This window comes from Xiphophorus maculatus, chromosome 2, assembly GCF_002775205.1.
Source record: "Xiphophorus maculatus strain JP 163 A chromosome 2, X_maculatus-5.0-male, whole genome shotgun sequence".
Taxonomy (NCBI): domain Eukaryota; kingdom Metazoa; phylum Chordata; class Actinopteri; order Cyprinodontiformes; family Poeciliidae; genus Xiphophorus; species Xiphophorus maculatus.
The window spans coordinates 29,249,114-29,255,988 of NC_036444.1; positions in this window are offsets into that span (position 1 = coordinate 29,249,114).

Genomic DNA, 6,875 nt, shown 5'->3' on the forward strand with positions numbered 1-6,875 from the left:
TCCCCTGACCTGGGAAGATCTGTGAGTTTAATCTTTTAGTTTGAGCTCTGTTTGTTCACAAATATAAATTAGTAAACTGCATATATAACTTATGGCTTTTGATGTTGGCCAATTAAATTACTCCCTCTCTCCCAGATTTCACTAAACAGAACACAGAACATAGAAGCTGTTAGAGGTGCTAATGTTTTTAGCAGCAAAAGGATCCCCCAAGTCAGATTCTGCTCCAGGCCTCATGCAGCCGTGGACTGGCCCTGCATGAGAGTTAAATCCGCTGCACTGCAGATGCGCAACAAACAGGAACTTTAATGCCGCTAAAGTGGCTTTAGTAGCTCTTCCATTTTGTGTCTGCTGAGTTTTTAATAAGGGGCCACAGAAACTGTTTTGGTTGGTCCAGTTTGTGGGATGAGTTTCTGTCTGACTAAGTGGCCAAAGCATTTGATACGGTTTAATGCATCGTGTAACTGAAAAAAATATACTAAAAATAATGATAAAATAATAGAATTTACTCAGGTTCAGATAGCAGTTTACTATCAACCAGTTATGTTTATTACAAGTCACTGGACTGAAACACATCCAACTTCGTCTTAACTCAGTCACAGTTTATCTGGAAAACAACAAAAACATAAAAAACAACATTCTCTCCAAACATGAGTGGAATATATGCATTGTGCTTATTTCACTTAAACACACCTCTGAACTTTGTGGGACAAATCATATTTGTCTACAGCAAGTCCTCTCAATGTGAAAATAAAATAGAATAAAATTTAGATCGCAAAGAATCCTTTCAGGGTCCTTGGTAGAAAAATAAAATTAAAAGAAGCTGGACAGCAAAAAAAACTGTTCATACAGAGCTCTATATTTGTGTGTGTGTCTGATGCATATGAAATACATAAATGAAGAAGGTTGTCCTTATTGGGATGGCAACCAGAAAGATGATGGCAGCAGCGTCCAGACACGGAAAACTCAGCAGCTTCTCTCTCTTCCTCCGCAGGCAAACGAACACCTTCCCAATGTTCCTCTGACTAATATCGGCCACAATAACGCACCAGCAGGAAAACATTATATATCAGTAAAGTAATACCGTACTTTGCTCTTAAAGGGACACTACCCATAAAGTAAAAACAATACAGAAAAGAAAATAACAGACTAAACAAATAAAATACAGCTGGGTTACATGTCCAGTTTGAGTGAAAGGAGGCGAGTGGGATCCGTGCTGAGGTAACTTCAGAGATAATGAGTGAATGGTCAGCTCCCAACATAAACTATAAACCTATAAATCTTTTAGAAATCAATCTGCTCCGCAAGTGAACTAGACACTTGCAATCCGGCTTTAAGATAAAAAATAAATAAATAAAAATTAAGCGATTTTTTTGTTTGTTTGTTTCCCCCCCCCCAATTGTAATTTTTCTAAAAATAAAATCAAGCAACGCATAGCCTAGCAGGGGGTCTAGTAAAGTATGGCGGACCGCCAGGCTTGTAATACACTGGTGGAAAACCTGTCTTCTTCTGATCATCATTACTCCGGCCAATCTCTCCTCTTCCTCTATTTGGTCCTCCTCACCTTCATCACTTCTTCTGATTTCTACATTCTGATCGATTTCAATACGCTCTGGTTCAAATTAAAAAGGTTTAACAATGTCGTGCTTTTGGTTTCCAGTGTGATGGAGGCGTGTGGGTAGGTGAAGATACACGACAAGAAAAAAGGGTCTCTTGCATGAATTTTACTTCTTCCATCAACAGATGAGTTACAATAGCAACTAAGTTGTTCTAACGTAAGAACTGTGTGGTTTCCAGCCTCTAGCTCTGGCACAGACATCCTTCAGCAATGTTCGGGCAGTGAGCTGTGAGAGTCGCAACCAACAACAGAACATGAACAACGGATCTCACCATACTAGTCTTGTCTCCAGAGCTGTGTTGCATTTACTGATCTAACTTAGGCTTGGAAAACTAAAATAAAAAATACAAAACCAAGCTTAAAGTCTAATAAAGTTTAACCTTCCTTACAATAACATTACTCATCACTGTTTTGGCTGGAGGAACTAGGCAGTTGGACCATTACACGTAATTTACCCAGAATGCATTGCAATGTGGACAACATGGTGACGTTGATGTGACAATATTTTATTAAAATTTATAAGAACTAAATAACCTACAGTACTATTTATGTTATAATAATTTTTACTTTATTCATCCCAGCAGGGAAATTATTTCGCAGTTACAGCACACGACAGGAGCTGCATCTGCAGGCAGCCAGCTGAGCCGGCGCCATGTTTTTGAAGGAGGACATGCGGCAAAGGTCGTCGGGACCGGGAGTCGAACCCACGACATCCGCAGGTCTAAGGCCTCCACATGTGGGGCGTGCTAACCCCCTGCGCCACCACAGCACGCCCATGGTCGTTTATCGTTTTTACATCATCATAAAATAAATATTTCCCAAACAATGTCTATTTTTCTAACTAATCGTGGATCCCTTTAATAAGCTGTGGGACAAAAATGAAACAGAGTTGCCTTAAAGATTCAGTGAAAGGACATACACATTCAGTCCTTAAAGCTTGAGAAAGGAACCTTATGTCATTCTACAGGATAACTCCAGCATGGCTTCTGTCCAGGCACCTCAGCGTCAGTCTGCTGACTCCAGCCAACCTTCAGATCCAGATCCCACATCAACAGAACTACTCTGTAGAACTCCTCTGGGTCATTAAGTTCAGAGTTAATGTAGGTTGTTGGGCGGAGAAGGCATCAGAAACAATAACATGACGGCTCTAGAAATCTGGCAACCCTTCAGTGAGAAGGCACGGATGATTTGTTGTTTTATACAAACCTCAATTACACTGAAAAAAGGTCAGGTCACTCAACACATTACTGACTTTGCCTCTTCAAACATTCTAATGGAAACACAGATCCCATGGTGCACCAGGATTAGCCCATGGTTTAATTCTGATGAAGGAACAAAATCTTCCTTTCCTTTTGAGTTGGATTTGGAGAAAAAAGCAGTGCTAAAAAGAGATATTAGATATTGTTTAAAGATGAACATCTTGGACGTATTTCTTTAGCATTTAAAGAAGTGTGTGTGTAGTGGTTGGAATGGGTAAGGTAGTCACAATTCAAATTTAACTGAAATTGAACTATGGAAGCCTGCCTGGCTTTCATAGTTCACAGATTATTGTTTCTGATGCATCTTCACCCAACAATGTACGTTTATTGAAAAGTTACAGCCAAAACTCCATATATACGTACATACTCTGTCTAAAAAGAAACATTATAACATCACAATAAATTAAACTTTTTCTGATTTTAAAAGGTGTAGTGATTTTTCTTTTTCTAGAACAATGAGGGAAAGATTTTCTTTCTAACAAAATTCTAAAATTTTAAATGCTATGCCATGTAATATTTTTGATATCTTTGTAGAAGCTTACAATAGATATCTAATATTCCCCTTGACAGAACTTGTGTAATAATATCGTAACAACCTGTTTACACAGAAAACATTTCCAAAAACACTTTCCATTACAAATCCAAAAAAATGCATTTACACCACAGTGAGATGAAGTCAAGTCAAATCAAGTTTGTGTGTCACATTTCAGCAACAAGGGTGTTCAAATAATAAAAATATAACAACAAACAAAGAAAGAAAATGTCATGAATTGCGGTGTAGAGGTGGTGAGGCAGACGCTGTAGACCCAGGTAGGAGGAATAGTTGAATTTAATAAAGAAAAACACAGTCCAGGAACGGGCAGCACGGCCGAGCGGAAGCCAGGGCTCGACGCCAGTAGCAACCGCTAACAAGAACTGAAAGACTGAGCGCACATTTGATGAGGACCCGACACAGACGCAGACACACAGGTGGCATTAAATACACGGGAGGGTAATCACAGAAACGAGACACACCTGGGAACAATCAAGGGGAGGACAGGACAACGAAGAGACTCAAGGACACAGAAAACTCGAAATTAACACACAGAAAACACAGAACACGACAGAAAAACAGAATCATTACATTGGCAAAAGTGGCTAAATGAAAAGAAGTAATAAAAAGTTGTGATCGAGACTAGAATTACTCATTGTTCCTTGTTATTTTTAATCAAAGCCAACTCTAAACGGGTGTTTTTAGCCTTGAATCAAAAGAACTCTGTGTCTTAGCTGTTTACACTCTATATTCCCAGGTCCAGGAAACGGCCTCCCAAACGGGAAACTAAGAGTAAAACAAATCTAAGAGTAACAAAGAATCACTAGACATAAGGAAGAAATAAATATACAAACACTAAGAAGAACTGAACAAAGATGGAACTGATAAACTCTGATCTAATTAAAGAAGGAGACTAAGGAACAGCAAACTAGAATCTAGAATCAATAAATCAAATCCCCAAAACAACTGGAAACAACCCAGGACCTGACAGACGGCCAGAGCCACAATGGATGGTTTACATCAAAGTAGATTCAACGTTATTAAAGACCAAAAGCCAATTGAGAATTATTAGCAAGGCTTGAAAATGTATGCTTAGGCATTAGGTGGGAGGGATAAGGTGCACAAATGATGGGTTTCATAGTGCAAAAAATTGCAGGTCTTGTCCCTTGTTTTGAAGACACTGTTGATTATTGCCATCCAAGAGCTATTCATCACAATTTTCAGATGAAAAGCTGCTTATTTTTCCTCAAACTCATACATATGATGTCTTAAACATTGAATATATACAGATATGGACCAGGCTCTTTTTTTTCCTGGGCAACTTAATACATTGTTACAGAGAAGGCCACAGTCTCTGTTCTGTCTGAGCCAAGGCATTTTCATGCCACTGTACATATGTTCAGTGTTAACTCTCAGCAAGATCTGCTGAGGTTTTCGGGGGGGGGGGCAGCAGGGTACTCTAGAAAGGCTTTCATTTGTGGGGGAAGTGAAAACCAAACCTATGCTCTACAGAAAAGGCTGGAAAAAAAACTCTCCTTTGGTCTCCTTTTCCTCTCCACTTACTTTTTGTTGACTGAGATAATGTGGGGTGGGCATGATGAATTAGTTCTGGATTTTTCTTTTACCTGAATTTGTTTTAACATGAATGACTAACAGTGTCATTCATACAGTGCAACAGTAGCTTTCTACTACAGTGCTGTGCTGTCCCTCTCCTCTGTTACACACAGTGAATAAAGCAGGCAACTGCAACATGCTCATATAGATAGATAGATTATTACACATTTGCTACACATGTTGATGTTCCACAGTCTAATACATTTAATGTGTGTATGTTGGCTTTCTGATTGGCCCTGATGGCCATAGATGTGCAGTGAAAATGTGCAGAGTGGGGCAGAAAATACTGGTCTACACTGGCATGGGGCAGTACAGTACTGCTGAGCCTTGTAGGCAAAAAAGCAGCAGGTGCTCTTCTATGTGAGCCATTTCAGTCCAAATTATATCAATCAATCTGTCAAGTGTTCTTTAACTTCATGGCTTCCCACACTTGAAAAATGATGAGACTTAAGGATTTCACTCACAATTTTACTTGTGAACAATGAAGAAGTGAAAAACCTGCAAAACACATACAAAATTTCAAACATACATTTTAGAGATATTTAGTTCAAATTTAATAATTTATCTTGGTTATCATTCCATCATTAACTTTAGACATGGATTTCTGCGGAGAAATACCCTGTCAGTCTGAGCTGGGTAAGGAAATAAACCTGATAATCACAGAGAAAGATACAGTTGATAAAAACTGAAAGAGAAAGGGAGACAGATAAAGATAGAAATGAAGAAGGATAAAAAAACAGTACATAGAGGATGAATAGAGAACATTGTCAAGTTTTTCTTCCTTAAGAAGTTCTGTGGATAATGTAGAGATATTCAAGATGTTTAAGTATTTATTTAATAACTACTATTTATTTTGTTTGTAGTAATATTATTTACATTGATTACAGTAATCAACTGCTCTACAGAAAAATTCCAATTTTAAAAAGAAAGCAGCAGTGCACCAATTGCAATTTTCTGGCTGATAAACAATTTTTAAAACCCCCCGATTTGCTGATTTTAGATAAGATGAGATAAGATAAAATTTATTTGTCATTGTCATCAACAGATTACAACGAGATTGAGATTAGCTTGACTCGAGTTAAGATGCAGGTTATGTGTATATACATAATATACAATATACATACATACATACATACATACATACATACATACATACATACATACATACATACATACATACATACATACATACATACATACATACATACATACATACATACATACATACATACATAAAAAGATAAAGAAATAAATAGTACAAAATGAGAAATAAATAGACATCAGAAGATGGTTGCAGCGCCTGGAGGTGTCGCAACAGAATTGACATTTTTAACAAAGTGGTGTCAAGAACAGAAGTTCTTATGCCTTTGAATTTAGTGCCATGATTGCCATCGGGTAAAAACTGTTTTTTAGGCGATTTGTCCTGGTTTTTATTGCTCTGTATCTCTTGCCTGATGGCAGCAGCTGGAAGAGACCATGGCCAGGGTGTGAAGAGTCATTTAAAATGTCCAAAACTTTCTTGTGGAGCCTGGAAGTGTAAATCTGTTCCATAGTGGGGAGGGGGCAGCCTATGGTTCTCTCTGCTGCCCTAACAACCCTCTGGAGCGCCTTCTTGTCCGCGGATGTGCTGCTGCCGTACCAGACACACAGACTGTACGTGAGCACACTCTCTATGGAGCAGTGATAGAAGGCCTGCAGCAGGTCTGAGGGGAGACGGTTCTTCTTGAGTATTCTCAGAAAGTACAGTCTCTGCTGTGCCTTCTTCAACAGCTCCTTGGTGTTGGTGCTCCAGGTTAGCTTGTCCTCCAACTCCATGCCCAGAAACCTGAACACTGGGACCCTCTCCACACAGGTC